The following is a 17,544-nucleotide window of genomic DNA, read 5'->3' on the forward strand; positions in this document are numbered from 1 at the left end:
TTATTGGAACATCCTTAGCTATTACATTGACAGGGTTTACTTAATGTATCCCTATTTGTTCACATTTTCTAAAAAAAGTGTTCAAAATCAACCAGACAAAGGTTTTGAATTGTTTTTTTTATAGAACCTGTGGGAAGTCACTGGTACACTAACCAGAAATTATGATACACAAACCGACTTCCCGCCACATGCGCCATAACAGGGCTGTTTTTCTCTGTCCACCCAAGCTGTGAGTCTTGAAATCCAAAACAAAGAAAGAATGTACACGAGTAATCACTACACTCGTCTCTTCTCCGTGACAGAAATTCCCCACATAGTCACTCAAGATTACAGTTTTCCATTCTGAGAGAGGAAGTGCCACAAAAATGATACTTGGTCCGACATAAGCACGACAAAGAATGCAGTCAGGCACGCACATGCCCACTGTGAAAATTGGCAGTCTTTAGATGGCTGCATTGTTATCTGTGTGTATGTGTCGCAGTGTGTTTGCATGAACGTGTATACAGTAGCTAACCCTTGGCTGCTTTCCATAGCTCAGATTCCTCTGGTTGCCTGTTTAGAAGTAGCATGAAGATTGTCGTGTTTGTCTTCTTCCATCTTGAGCCAATGTTGGGGGATGTTGGGATTTAGATAATGAAGACCCTCAGTCGATTTTTTTGCCATAGTTATTTATCTCACGGCTGCCAAGGCGCATTTTCTCCAGGTCTTTGGTCGACTGTTATTCTTCACCTTCCTCTCTCACATTTTCGACCCCCGCCCAAGTGCTCCTCCACCCCTCCTCTTTGTTTGTAGCTCTTTCAGCCTGGCTCTTCCACCGTCCACAGGGGAGCTTAATAGTATTTGAGCTGGAGCTCACGGGACTCTGATAAAACACACAACCACAAAGAATTCCACTGGATGTCATGCACATTTATGTACACAGGCTAAAATATACAGAAACATCAAATAAAAGAAACATGACTCCCTTTCAGTTACTGATATTTGGCACTAACTCCCCGCCGTGGGTTAGAACATAGAAAATATGAAAAACGGAGGATGAAAAAGTAACCCTTTGAGTTATGTTTTAAACTGTTCCACATTTCATCTGACTTTAATAAAATCTTTACCACTGTTCTTATGTTCATCTTTCGTCTGAAGTTTTGGGGAGCATTCCATCCACAACAGGAAGCCACGCATTGACATATGGACGCAATCCGTGCAAGTAGCTAAGGAATGTGCTGAGAAAATAATTTGGTATTAAAATAATTTTACACAGGCCATTATTTACTTTTAATTTTATTAAAATGGACTTATGATGATGTTCCTCTCTTCTGACCGGTAAACGTTACAAAGTTGGTTACTCACGTTAAACAATGCCAAAATGTCAAATCATAAGGTCCTTGTATTGGGAATTAAAAGATTGCGTGCAGTTTTGAATGCCTTTGACCACTGTTTTGAAATGTTTTTTCAACAACAGTAGGCACTTTTGTGATGTCACAGATTGACGGGTGTACAAATGTGGTTATTTATGTGTCAGCAAGCCTTTGTCATTTGTCCCCCTTTTGCGCTGGGCTTATCTATTTCCGTGTTGTTTGCAGGTGCCTTTGAGGTTTGTTGCTGGTGGTGGATTTCCGTTCAGTGCTGCGGCCATTTCTTTTTTTGATGGCTGGGTCGATCGCTTTCGGCTTTTGGGCTGCATTGGGTGCATTACGTTGTTTCTTCTCCATGATAACGGTGAGTCCATATGGCACTAAGTGGCTGACTGAATGATTGTGAAAGTGGGTTTGATTTAATGTGAAGAATTCTATTGGTTCACCATGATCAATTCAGCAACTTAATTGGTTTGGTATGACAGGGCTAACTAAATATATTGGCAGTTTATGAAGCTTGTGAAGCCGGAAAAATCCACAAATTGGCCACACCATTGTATAAAGCCAAGGGTAAAAAAAAAAGCAGTGTCTTATAGTCCGGACATTATGGTATTATGATCTAATTCTGGCGTGCGCACAGTAACACCAACGTGAGACATACATGCTGGTAAAAGCAGCATTTTACGATGCAGCAATGTATTGATTACGTATATTGATTACAGCACGTCCTTTTTTGTCATGCTGTGATAAACAACTGGAAAAATGTGATGCATTACATTGTTTCTTATGCACGTTCGAAATAATCTGAAACTGAACTGAACTGATCTGAGAGTGGGCAGGTTTACCTAATCTTGTCACCGGCAAATCCAGATATTAAATTGACAAAATAAAAAGGCTAGATTTTAGAAAAAAAAAATACTAAAAACTAGTAAAATCATCTGTTCATGCAGCTAGTTGGATTTGTTGAGGCATCCTAAATTAAGATTTATATATCTTGAAATAAGAAGGATTAAATGTAGTTGTTTTAAATGGAGATTTAAATCATCATAGGTTCCTTTTAATGACTTGAAAACATTTTATTTTTATTTGTATTTAAACAGGAAAAATCCCATTGAGATTAAAAACTTATTTTTCCAGGGAGTCATGGTCAAGAGGCAGCAAAGTAACACATACAATTACATTTGCATTACACATTAAAATGGCAGGATAGACATCAAGTAAAACGGTTGACAAATTACTGAAGCAGCTTCAAATGCTCTTAGTTTAGATTTAAAAGCAAATAAGGGTAATTAATCAGTCAGCTTCTAGTCTCTTTGTAATGTGTTCCAAGCACAAGGAACCAAAGGGACGGAGAGCAACAGCTGATCAATGGATCTCAAAGCATACAAGTCCAGACAACTGTGTGTAATCATTGTACGAATGTAAGAAGGTAATAGTCCCAGTGCTTTGTAAATAAAAGTGTACCAATAACAATGTCTCCTAGTGGACAGAGAAGGCCGCACCCCATCCGAGAGTGCAAGTCACAGTGGTGTGTCACGGCCCTACAGATAAACCTCAATGAAGCATTGTAAACAGAGACGACCAACTGAAGACAGGAACAAGTAGCATTCATATTAAAAAAGATCACTATAATCCAGCATGGATAAAAATGTAGCAGAGACAAGGTGCATTTTTTACACCAAAAGAAAAGCATTTCTTTTTGCGGAAGAAAAAAACCCAATTCAAGTTTTAATTTTTTCACCAGTTTATCAATAAAAGGTTTAAAAGTAAGGCAATCCTCAATCACAATACCAAGATACTTATATTCATGCACCACTTCGATGATATTCCCTTTAAGAGTGGACACTACTGGGGGAGTTTGAGGCACCTTCTCATGATTGTAAAACAGCATATTTTTTGTCTTGTCAGCGTTAAGAACCAGTTTTAAGTAAATAACATATTTCTATACAGCAACAAAGGCTTTTTGCAGGGATTTACTGGCCTGTTCAAGAGATGCTCCAAAGCAATAAATAATAGTATCGTTAGCAATATAGACACTTATAGACACTTCCAAATGAAACCATATTTGCGGAGAAGTGACCTTTTCTGTTCTCCGTTGTGTATTGGAGTTAAGCCTACTTACTAATAATGGTTTGTGTGGATTCTTGCACAGCATAGCCTGTATTTACAAACAACATTCACCCTTGTTATTTTATCAAACTAATAGATATTGTTTATGTATTAATTAAGGCTTTCAAATTTAACGACTTAACTCATGTGATTAATACAACACAACATACTGAAATAATACCGGATCAACTCATAATAATCGACCAATTCATTTTTACAACACATGCTCCCTACGTGGTGGGGTTGTTATACGGTGATCATGTCAATGCATTCAACAGTGTGATGAGCTCACTGGCAAACTTTGCTTTAACATACACCCCATAGGGATTTTAGATTAAACCCGTTAGCAGGTTTTGATCAAATAAATTCAAGTAAAACTTTAAAAAATTATACTGTATGACATTCTATTCTAATATTGGGATATGTTTAAAGTTAATTCAAAGTATGCAAACAAGTAATAAACTGTGTTTAATCTGGATTAATCACATTTCACAAGTGTGATTATTCTGACTTGAAAAAGTAATCATCGAGAGCAAACATTTTTATCAACCAAATCGATACTTAAAAAACGATGCCGGTGCTTAAACCAGGGAATCCCAAAGTTGGGCCTGCGGGGCCAAATTTGGCCCGTCATACCATTTAATTTGGCTCGCCAAAGGGTGGCGACCAATTTCAATACTGACCTCTTTCAAGCTGCAAAAGTATTGATAGCATGTCCGCAAGGCTACGCTATAAAAAGTCAGTAGATTTTACTCTAAAAACGTGGCAGCTCGGTTGCCAGAAATTTACCGTAAAATCGTCAGTGGTGCCGTTTTTCAATTTACAGAAATGTACTGTAAAAACAGTGAATATAGATTTTACTGTAGACAAAAAAAGTAGCAGCTCATTTGCCAGAATTTTTCGGTCAAAATAACAACGGTACTGTTTTTTTTATCTATAGTAATAAATGGGTTGTACTTGTATAGCGCTTTTCTACCTTCAAGGTACTCAAAGCGCTTTGACACTACTTCCACATTTACCCATTCACACACACATTCACACACTGATGGAGGGAACTGCCATGCAAGGCGCTAACCAGCACCCATCAGGAGCAAGGGTCAAGTGTCTTGCTCAAGAAACAACAGACGTGACGAGGTTGGTACTAGGTGGGGATTGAACCAGGGGCCCTCGGGTTGCGCACGGCCATTTTTCCACTGCGCCACTGTAAAGAAAAGTGGCAATATATGTTACGGTACAAACTGGCAGCTCATTCACCATAATTTTAACAGTTGTACAGTTTTTCAATTTGCAATAATATGATGTAAAATGTTAAAATTCTGGTTATTGAGCTGCCACTTTTTTAAATTAATAAAAGCTATAGACAAACTAATTTCATTTGAATTTAAGAACCTCTGCGCTACGGTCAAATTGTTACTTTTTGGCGCTCTATGGAAAAGGATAATATTGGTCGCCTCGCCTCGTCCACATCCTATAATGAAAACTGAAACGCTTTAAAATAGGATGCCAAATTTTGGTTACAGAACAACATGCGGAAATGGCGAAATGCTGCAGAAAATGACCTTTTTGAAAGTTTTGAGGTTAAAAATGTACATAAAAGATGCATAGATGTATGTTAATTGAATTAGGCACACAGTGTGTGAAAATCTCTACTACTTTGTATTTATAAATGGTAGCATGAGGCTAAATTCCTCACTCATGGTGCTGTTGCATGGCAAAAATCACTATTTGGCCCGTAGACCATTGGCACATTTTCAATTTGGCCGTTGAAGGCCAAACGTTTGGACACCCATGGCTTAAACCAGTGGTTCTCAAACTTTTTTTGTCATCCCCCACTTTGGACAAGGGGGAGTTTTCAAGCCCCACCTGCCCCCATCGCTAATGCCAAGCTTAACATTTTCAAATTTATTGAACATCAAGTAACATCAGGTTGTATACATTCAAACTCAATAACATAAAATAACATCAAGTTCAATAATAAATAAAATAACTGTGCAGCTGTGGTACAACTTGCATCAAGTTCAATAATAAATAAAATAACTTGCATCAAGTTCAATAATAAATAAAACAAAAGTGCTATAACTTGCATCAACTTCAATAATAAATCAAATAAAAGTGTTATAACTTGCATCAAGTTCAATAATAAATCAAATAACGTGCATCAAGTTCAATAATAAATCAAATAACTTGCATAAAGTTCAATAATAAATAAACTAAAAGTGCCACTTTTTCGTGTTTTGATAAAAATTTACCGCGCTCACAACATCTGTTAAAACTTCATTGAGTTCGAGGCTGAGCTGCCTTGACGGGAGTGCTTCCCGGTGAATGACACAGTGTATCCAATGTGCGTTTGGCGCAACCCTCTTTATTGGAGCCTGCTGCCTGTTTCTTGACCCTGCCATGGTCTGTGCGCCATCAGAGCAAAAGCCCACACAGTTTTCCCATTTAAAGTTGTGTTCCTTGAGGAAACTGTCCATTATCTTTAACAGCTCATCAGCACTGGCTCTATTTTTTTATGTATTTGCAAAACGGCAAATCCTCGCACAGTGACTCGCGATTTACAAAGCGGACGTATGTTGTCAGTAGCTTCGTCCACTTGTAAAGCGAAACAACATTCTTTTAATTTGTCTACGAGTTGTTCCTCAAGATCACTTGCAATGTCGCATATACGTCTCGCAACTGTCGTTTGACAGCGGGACAGCTTTTAATTTTGCTGCGCTTGTCTCGTCAAGCATGACTGACACCATGTCTATTGCAGAGGGGAGAATCAGCTGCTCAGCAATTGTGTGTGGTTTTTTGCATTGAGCAATTCTGTATGCAACTCTATATGAAGCCAATTTATCCATTTTGTGTAATTGTGGTCCACACATCAGCCTGCTACCCATCCACGCAAAAGTTTGTTCCGCTTAGCCCCGCCCCCATTTGTCAAACTTTCGCTCCTACCTAGAAATTTAAAGCCCACAGGAAAAATAAGTAATTTACATAAATTTATATACACAGACAGAATCACAAAGTGATTTACAGTTTGTATAGAAAATGGGGTTGTAAACAAAAATCTAAGAATATAATTTAAAAAAAAAAAATGTTTTAAGTGAAATTCCCTCCCGTTCCTCGCGCCCCACCTGTCATGTCTCTATTCCCCACCAGTGGGGCGTGCCCCACACTTTGAGAAACGCTGGCTTAAACGGTGCATGAACCGGTCGGTACTTAAACTTTGAAAACATGCAATTTTTGGGGAAAAAAACAAAAAAACAACCATGTTACACCATTCAATCAACTCAACAATGCGCGATGGATGGCCATGAAGACGATGGAAAACACATACCTGCCAAAAATCCAAACGTTCCATGAAATACCTTGACAAATAGGAGACGTAATATGTTATGCCTTGATAATACCAGGCAGCTGCTCCCACAAACTCATACTTTCTGTAACAAGGAAGAAATTACATAAGCCATCTTGAAAAATATCTCAACTATAAGCGTTGTGAAGGAGCCCAGAATAGTTTTGACTTTCATTATGCAACTGATAACATTTATCTTAGACCTGCTAACTATTCGACATGAGTCATGAGTAGATACCGCAGTGCTTATTGACAGTCACTTGTGATGTGAGAGACATAGGTCCAAGTCCCGTCTATGGCATGTATAATTTTTCAAATTTATTTTTACTGATTAATCAGTGATTTGTGATGAAAATCCCTTATTTTCACCCATTTTCCTGGGAAATTTCCCGTGTTTTGCAATTCAAATGTTGTAAGGATTCATTGCATTTCAAACAATTTCAATGGGGCATGTTGATTTGACATACTAGTACTTTGAGTTACAAGCTCCATCAAGAACCCAAATAAACATGTAAGCCAAGGTACTACTGTATTTATATTTATTTATTTGTTTCCCTATAGAACAAATCTACTCTCGTTCCAAACAAATCACAGCATCCTGAAATGGATTGTGCTGAACTTTAGTGTTTTTAGTGCTGATTTTGTGCGCGTCAACTTGTCAGCCCATACAGTCCAATCATCAAACATGTCATTTAGCTTGTATAAAAATGTGTTAGCCAAAGTGTTAAATATCTTCTTGAGGCTGAGTTCATCCTCTTTGTTGGTCACTAAGTGGTGTCAGTTTTATATCCTATTGGTAGACCGTAGTGGAGCTTACAGTGGAGCCTGAAGGTCTCTGGTCTATTCAGAGGATCATGTTTCCTTCTCAAACTCACGAGGGAATTGGGGGTGACTACTTCCTGTAGCCATTCCGCATGCACCAAATATTTTAAAAGATAAGCCCAAACAGATGGACCAGGCAGAGATGGAGAATTATTTTTTTGGAATGCTTTTTGTCTGCTCCTCTTTTTTCTTTCAGGTGTTCACTCCGTCACATTCCTACTAAGCTTCTTCTTTCTGGTCTGATGAGGTTAATTTGTTTCCCGCATCACACCCCCCCGCCTGTCCTACTCTTGTCCTCCTCAGCTATATTTTTCCTTTGAGCTCACACCTCATTTGCTTTGAACCTGCTCCAAAGTCTAAATCATACATGCTCGTTCTCTGTTGAGATACAGCCATGACTCTCAGCTCCGACAGGCAGCGCAAGCCTCACATCTTCTGACTCTCTGAGGTACGATACGGAGGCGTCAGATCTCTCCCCCTATGACCATCTGGAGAGCGTTAATGAAATCAAGGCAAATCAGGACTCTTCGCACAATCACTGGCAGGAGAGCAGGGCTTTGGGGCGGAGGAACAGAGGACAAAAAGGGAATCCAAAGGCCAACAAAAGACAGAAAGGTTGCTAACTTGCTACTTTTTTGTCTTGCAAATTGAAACAGAGGCGCTCCTAATGAGGTGGCACACTATAGCCCCTTTTCCACCAAAAGTTCAGGATATTTTGGTTTCTGGAACCTCTAGTTCCTGGAACTAGATGTTCCTCTAGAAGTGTGTGTTTCTACAGCATTTTACAGTAGTGTAGTTAATACAAATCAGGCTGGAGGAGTGGTTTAGTAAATGTCTACACTGATACCAAAACAAAATAGTGTATCGAATTGTTCATAAAATGTCAGGCTTTTGTCCGAAATGTCCAATAGTCTTTCCAGTCCACTCCGTAAATGATGAATTCTTCAAGGTCAGGCGATTCTTTTTGGTCCGTTTCACCACAAATACAACCGTTTTATTGTTAGCTTGTTATCATTAGCATTCTGTTCACTCGGGTTAAGGCTAGATACACAAATGGAGTGTCACTGACTGCTTTTACAACATGTAGTAAGGTAAATAGTTCATATGTGATGTCATTCACCTTTGTTCCACTTGCATACTGCCTCCTTTTAGTAGTAAGCAGCTGAGGTCGTTGCTTCGAATCCGGCTTCATACTTCGCTGTAAATACGTAGCTTCGCGTATCGAAATTAATTTTGTAGAAAATAATAAACAACAATAAACTGCATACCGTTTAAAGACTACAGCTGAGTTAAAACACAAAGATGCCCTACAAAACTTCCTGCAAGTTGTTACCTATTACCTATCCACTTTGTGCCTCGTGGCACATAAGGCACACCCCGACGGGATCACCACCTTGTTGTGGTGGGGTGGTTCGCGGATCTCCCTGACCTCTAAAGCTAAATCAGCTGGAGTCTAGTACTCCTGGCAGGGTCTCCCATGTCAAACAGGTTGAAGGGTAGAGACCAGACCAAGAGTGATCCTACTGGTCTTCCAGGTTGGGGGTTGGGCTGAGGGCCATTAACCCGCTCCCGTAAAAAAAAGTTTATTACAGAAACCCTGCAAGTTGAGAAATAAGAAATAAACAAGTCGCCTCGCATATTCTAATGTGTTTAAAAACTTATTTTTAGGAACAACTCAAACTACGTTCAACCAATCAGCTTTCGAGAGCACAGCCTGCCCCTGAAAATGTCCAGGGAACCTCGCAAAAGTCCCACCAAGCTAGCAAGAACACCGAAAAGTTCCTGAAGAACTAAATCTACCCGGGTTGTTTTTGATGGAAACACAGAGGGAACTTTGGGAAAGTTTCTGAAAAAATTCCTTCAGTGGAAATGTGTCTTATGTTTTCTAATTTTCACCAAGCACAATATTTTGGTGGTAAAGAAATGGCTTAAAGGGGATGTTTTTTTAAGATTGCTTTGTGATTTAGTTGTATACCTTGGCTGGGAATCCAACCATGTCTGCTGGAACAAGACTGACACCAAAACCATTGCCTTACCAGGATCTCAAATGAGTCAGCTGCAATTTGCTATCTTATTACCTAAGAACAAGTTCTAATCAACAACATAACTACCATTCAGTGGAGTGCTAAGCTCTTCTTGTCTGGATTACTTATACGTCTTACTTGTTTGTGATTCATATTCTGGCGGCTGATTGGTCAGCTGCTGCGTGCTGTAAAACATTGTCACGTTGGCAAGAAGGTTGCCTCGGAAAGCCAATCACTGAGCTTGTGGGCGGTATAAAAGGGTCAAGCTCCAGCCTGAGTGGCTGTTTCCCGCCTGTTGCCAGTGTTTGGCTTGTCTTCATTCAACAGCATTTTATCATTTTCGATCGTTAAAAAGTGCAGAGGACAGAAACTGCTTTTTGAAAATGCCACGCTCTCCAATTACGTCAATGGTTTAAATTAAAAGAGAAATTAGAGAGAAAAGTGGAGACGATTTGTAGTCGCTAATGGCAGCCTGTGAGATGTATGATCATATAGTATGGAAGGGGAAAGGGGGTTCAGGTTCACAGTGGCTGTGTGTGTGTGATTAGCGTGCCTGGTGACTAGCCGAACATGAGAGTGGGCCATTTGTAATGGTAACCTTTGACTTCTGGGTTCAAGGATGTCGTAACTGTGTTTCCTCTCCCCGGTGTAGGCATGTACATGTGCTCTCACAAGGGAAATCGGATGTATTTCCTGATTCACAGACCCCCTCTTAGCTGTGTGGTGACTGACTGGGAAAGTAACGATAATAGTAAAGCAATGAGGTCAGCTGGCCGAACTCTCTTTCGCTCTCTCAGCCTTGACTGACCCAGATTGGTTGGTCTAGCCCATATCACTCCTATGGATATGTGTTCAGCCCTCCAGGCCTGGATGAGAGCCACACCAACTTATTTTTACTGTAATGCTGTCAAACTGTCATTTAAAATCACTATTCTGTCAGTCAAACTTTGTGTCCTCATTACACACATACTGAGACATGTGTTCGTCTTTCCAACGCTACGACATGAAACATGCCTGTTCCTTGGTTTACCTGTTTTGTGAGGTATTGTTTCAAAAAGAGGAAATAAGAAGCATGTCAGCCCTGCGATGAGGTGGCGACTTGTCCAGGGTGTACCCTGCCTTCCGCCCGATTGTAGCTGAGATAGGTGACAGCACCCCCCGCGACCCCAAAAGGGAATAAGCGGTAGAAAATGGATGGATGGAAGAAGCATGTCAAGGGAAAGATGTTATGGACTGGCGAAGGTAAAGAGACCGGAGTTTGTTTATATCCTCTTGTTGAGCCGGCACAGAGGCAGCCAAGACGGCAGAGTTATAAGCATGCGTCCAACTGCGAAGAGAAGCCAAACAGCCATGTTTTCTCAGGTCCCTTCTACACTAAGCCTACACTAGGGTTATCCAGGGTAAATCCCACCTAACCTTATCCTTGTCCACACACACACGGTGGTCTTTTAAGACTCCCTCTACACCTCCGTCCGCCGGTGCAACGCGACCTGGTACGCATGTGTGGAAAATACGCACGTCATAGTCACCTCCAGTGTTGCTTTGTGTGCAAGTTCTTAAAATAAATTGAACTTATCTGAACAATATCCAGTGTGCTGTGGAGCTATATTGTAGTGAATCACACCTGAGACATCATAAATTAATCAAATCTTTAATAAACACGTGACAGAAAACAATGTGATAAAGAACATTTTACAACAATCAATGTAGGATCTAGATATCTGGCCGGGACACTCCTCAATCTTGTGTCTTCACCTTCATTGTCCATTTGTTTTTGGTGACTGTATAACCTCTGGACCGAGATGTTAAGTCCGCGACATACTGTACATGGCGGACAATAACTGATACAGTCTGCTTTGCCAGTCCAAATGCATTCAATGTTTTCCATAGTCTTCCCTCGTCAGCCTGGTAATACAAAGCACACGCTACATTTTTTATCACATTCAAGAGAGCCAGCATTTTCGTTGTCTCTCCTTTGACTCAGGGACAACGTATTTCGGTAAGTAGAATCACAGCTGACCTGAACATTCAAAAGTTCTCTTGCCGTCTGAGAAGTGTTGTATCCCAAATAGGTGCATTGATTCCTGTTAAAGTATTCATGTGTGATACGGCATGTCTGGTTGACTCGCCTCCATCTTTTCCTCCAAGTGGAAACAGGTTGTTATGAAGCTGGGTGCGGTGCTTTCTTTCCGACCTCACTTTTTGTATGGGGCGTGGACTTTCTGGCGTCACTTCCTCTCCGAACTCAGTTTGTAAACGATCAATGAGTCCGTACAAAGCTAAGAGCCGGAGATTCAAGAAATACACGCCGCACTCACTCGTGTAAAATATTATCCAAGGAGGGTTACCTTAAACCAGGGGTAGGGAACCTATGGCTCGCGAGCCAGATGTGGCTCTTTTGATGACTGCATCTGGCTCTCGGATAAATCTGAGCTGACATTGCTTAACACGATAAGTAATGAATAATTCCACTTGTATATACAGTGTTAAAAATAATGTTCAAAATATCAAACATTCTCATGCTTTTTTATGTTCAAGAAGTTGCGTCAATGGTAAGAAGTTATTTATCTATTATTGGTTAGTGTGGGGCTTGCCCTCCTGGGGGTTCTTCAGACCACCAACACCCACATGAGAGCGTTTTAAGGTTACAATATTGTTTTATTTTTCAATAAGTCTCTCAGTTGCTTTCCAGCAATTGTCTTTTTCTCTTTTGTCCTCACTTGGCTCTGGATCCAGCCCCAACCCCGTCACTCTTCGTGGCTGCTGCTTATAACAGAGCGACAGGTGATTAAATAACAAGGCCCAGGTGGGCGTCTACGCACTTCTCGCTGATTTCGAGGCTGGTCCTGGCAACACCCCGCTTCGCTGCAGGACCGCAGGCCACGCTCCCTCCACAGTTAGCTTCAGAACAACAATGTTATTACAAAGAATAAGATACTTATTACACTCTAGAAATGCACACGTTCAGTTGTGTTCAGTGTTAAAAAAAATATTATATGGCTCTTACGGAAATACATTTTAAAATATGTGGCTTCTTGGCTCTCTCAGCCAAAAAGGTTCCCGATCCCTGCCTTAAACGATGGTTTAGTGGGGCTGACACGATGCTTCAGTTAAATAATTATTAATTTAAGGGGTTATCCGGCTTAGTGTAGGGACGGCGTGGCGCAGTGGAAGAGTGGCCGTGCGCAACCCGAGAGTCCCTGGTTCAATCCCCACCTAGTACCAACTTCGTCACGTCCGTTGTGTCCTGAGCATGACACTTCACTCTTGCTCCTGATGGGTGCTGGTTCGCGCCTTGCATGGCAGCCCCCTCCATCAATGTGTGAATGTGTGTGTGAATGGGTGAATGTGGAAGTAGTGTCAAAGCGCTTTGAGTACCTTAAAGGTAGAAAAGCGCTAGACAAGTACAATCCATTTACCATTTAGTGTAGACATAGCCTCAGTCAGACAGAATGTAAACAAAAGTACACATTGGAAATGCAATGGTGATATTAATACATTTGGCTATTATGAATATAAGCCAATAATGGCTCCATGCACCCTAATCTAAATCAGATGAACCCCTAAATTGAATCAGGGCATTTGTTTGGCAAATGATGTGTTATTGTTGCATAACCTTTCAAATTAATTAATTGGCTCTGCTCATCTGCAAAATAAGAGGAAACTTTGTGACTCGTGCTACTTATTTGTGGCTGTGGAACTATTTACTTGCTTTGCTTCAAGACCAATCAGCAGCTCAGCAAATGCAATTAATTCCTTATGAGTCACATATCAACCACAACCTGTGATTACGGACCACACTTTTGGCTGATGTTGCTACAGAGTGTCTACAATTACGTGTCAAGGGCAGTGCGTTGGCAGTATGAGTGGAAAATGGTTTTCCAACATGAACGGATGGCACGCCGCAGCAGCTCAGAGTCATGTCATATTTTGGTTACGATTTAACTACTCAAACACCTCAAAGTATGATACAGTGCAGTTCTGCAACATTGCAAACTGCAACCACAACAATAAAAACAATATGTAATAGTTTGGTCCACGAGGTGCTTTTTCTACCACATTCCTTTTTAGTTTCATGTGAAACATTTACTGCACACACAAAATCTGAATTGTAGCACTAACTTTAATGTTCAATGCAAAGAAATCAAGTGCAGTACAATCTATACGGAGTCAGAATTATTATTTTTTTCACCAATGAAACTGACAGTATTCAATTATTTTTGGATGGTTCTCTATGACAACATTATTTTGTCTAAGGCAGAAGGTCATGACTTATCACAGCAGTCTAACTTACAGTGTCATAAAAAACGCTTGTATGGTGAAGCACAGTTCCCCATAAGAATCAATGTCAACATGAATAATTGGTTCCAGCCTTGAAAAAAGGATATATATGTATATATATATATATATATATATATATATATATATATATATGTATATATATATATATATATATATATATATATATATATATATATATATACATACATATATATACATACATATATATTTATATATATATATATATATATATATATATATTATTCCACGCAGTAGCTCAGTTACAAAGGATGGAAAGGATAATGTAAGTATAAAGTAGACTAAAAATGTGCCATAGTAGCAATACAAAATACAACATATATGTAATATTCACATATTATTCATCCATCCGTTTTCTACTGCTTGTCCCTTTCCGGGTCGCGGGGGGAGCTGGGGAGCTGGAACCTATCTGAGCTGCTTTTGGGCGGAAGGCAGAGTACACCCTGGATAAGTCGCCACCTCATCCATATTTACATATGTATATATATATATATATATATATATATACATATACTCACATATATATATATATATACATCAATCCATCCATCCATTTCCTACCGCTTATTCCTTTTGAGGTTGCGGGGGGCGCTGGGCCTGTCTCAGCTACGGCGTACACCCTGGACAAGTCGCCACCTCATCGCAGATATATATATATTCATTCATTCATTAATTTTCTACCGCTTATTCCCTTTTGGGGTCGCGGGGGCCGCTGGCGCCTATCTCAGCTACAATCGGGAGGAAGACGTGTACACCTTGGACAAGTCGCCACCCATCGCATATATATGTATATATATATATATATATATATATATACAGTATATACACACATAAATACATATATGTATACATACAGACACACAAATACATATATACATATATATATATATATATATATATACAGTATATACACACATAAATACATATATATACATACAAACACATAAATACATATATACATATATATACATACACACACATATACATGTATATATATACACACACACACACACACACACATATATATATATATATATATATATATATATATATATATATATATATATATATATATATATATATATGTGTGTACATATACAATAACCCAAGTTCCTTGGATTGATTTGTTTGAATACTGGAAATGACAAAAATCTCACCAAATTATTGTTTTCCTGAAGCGATCATGAAAACAATTTTGGCAATTAATGATGCCCCAACTTCGCACCATGTTTTGAACTTGTTAAAGAAAAGAACAAAACTTCAGCACAGAGTCTTGCATTTAGCCATGAAAACAAGCTATTTCGAGGCCAGCAAGACCCGCAAAGCATTGCATTTACTACCTCAGACTTTTAAGCCTTACATGAAATATTCGCTGACATCACAGTTGGGAAAAAAGTTACAAATTGGGCATATTCCAAACGGTTCCTTTGGAGGAAGTATGAGGCAAGCCAAGATTGTTTTCTAAATGTCTAGGCCATGCCTCCATGATTGATTTTGGTTAGTCGGTCCCTTTCATATCACACTGGTCTCGATTCAAAGAAAATGTCTTGAAAAACAGTATCTTTGATTATTGAAATGGGCCACAATAAAGAGGAAAACGCTACACAGGTGTGTTACAAATGTTCTTCCATGAGCATGGACGAAACTGTGGAATGGATCAAATTATTGCGTTTATGCCCGTAAATTCTCCCCCATCTGCCACTTTCATCCCAAACAATTATAGTCAAAATGCTCCGGCTACGTAACACACACACTCTCTCGTTTAGATTATTGTGGGAATGGATGTTGGCTCACTGCTGCTACCCTACTTTCATTAAGTCATGCTTAGTTACCAACCCAGTAGCGAGTCAGGCCTGATTTAATGCTTGTTGGATGAAATTCACCACTTCTATCAGCGCAATATCTTAATGTCAGTGCTGTTTTGCCCAGATAAACGCAAGGTGTGGCTTGACTGATAGACAAAGGCCAATTGCAATGACCCATAAACTTAGCAAAGGCCGCGGTAATCAGCTTAGAAGTTAACGACAGCTCTTGAGCTTTAGATGTCAGTCCTCACTGTTGAAACCACGATGCATTATAAAATAAAGAGCTCAAGGCAGCACCCTAACGTAATGTTATTGAGTTATCCCATAACTGGCTCAGCCAAATCCTCCTGCTGCACTTTGCTTAATGTACAACAGCTGGTGGCATCTGCGGCCTGTGGCAGCCATGATGGATGTGATGTCACAAGTCCCGTCTCACCTCACCTCCCAAGATTTCACATTTGTTGCTGGCCCTATAATGAGTGCCGAGTGATTGCAAATTTGGGCACAATGCAATTTGGGCACAATGCTCCCCACAGTGGACCTCTGTGCTGACCCACTATCATGTTTTCCAGACTTTAGAGCGCTCCAGTATTTAAACTGCAATACACACACACACACACACACATATATATATATATATATATACATATATATATATATATATATATATGTATATATATATATATATACTGTATGTGTGTGTGTGTGTGTGTGTGTGTGTGTGTGTGTGTGTGTGTGTGTGTGTGTGTGTGTGTGTGTGTGTGTGTGTATAACCCGCAGATCTAAACCGGTATCAAAAACATTTGTAGCTATTTATTTTTGTAAATTAATTGTTTCCAAACGGTGCCTGTAACGCGGCAGTAAACCGTCGAATAAACAAAACGGAAGTTATCGTCATGGACCCACGAGCTGCGGAAGCTAGCTGCCCAATCTGCTAAACGGACTCAATAACTAAACAGTAAATTTTTGGGTGAATTTACAAAACAGAAACAATACAAAAATAATGTATTTGGAAGTTTATAATACCAACACAGACACTCATAAATATTTTAGCATATTCACTAAAGCTAACAATGCCAGCTTGATTACATTACGATAGCAGGAAAACTGTCGCATTGGACCAGATGCACGAGGACAAGACAGGCAGGAATAGCAGGTGAGAGCATGGTTTAATATAAAAATTGTAAAATAACACTGGTACAAAAGGCAAAATAAAGCGCGTGCCTACGCACGGGAAGCTAACGCTAAATTTAGTATGCAGTCCAAAAAGTCCAAGAACAGCGTGCTGAGCACACGGAAGCTAAGGAGCTACTTAGCAAAGGTACAAGGGTTTAGGAAATGCCAACGTGACTGTTGCTTACCGCAAAACAAAGGATCCAGACTGAACAAAGGGCGAAGGCAGGCATAAATACTAAAGCAAACAATTACCACAGGTGTGCGTCAAAAAGCATAGCAGGTGGAACACATGCGAAACCATGGTAACAAGGTAAAACAGGAAGTGCAAAAACTAAGAACAGGAAGAGTACAAAACGGTCGGCAAAACACAAAAGGACTCAAAAACCAGAACAATATATGATTCGGGCGGCGGATCATAACAAAAACACACCTACAGGCATCACATACGGGACGGTTTAGTAAGTATGAATTGTTTTAGTTATATTTTAAAACTTACAAACGTTGCTCTGAGTGAGAAATTAAGAATCCTTTCAAGCAGAAATGAAATGGATGGCTATACTTCCCGTTCAAGGCAAGAAACAGGAAGTATATTTTAAACC

This window comes from Nerophis ophidion, linkage group LG03, assembly GCF_033978795.1.
Source record: "Nerophis ophidion isolate RoL-2023_Sa linkage group LG03, RoL_Noph_v1.0, whole genome shotgun sequence".
NCBI classification, from domain to species: domain Eukaryota; kingdom Metazoa; phylum Chordata; class Actinopteri; order Syngnathiformes; family Syngnathidae; genus Nerophis; species Nerophis ophidion.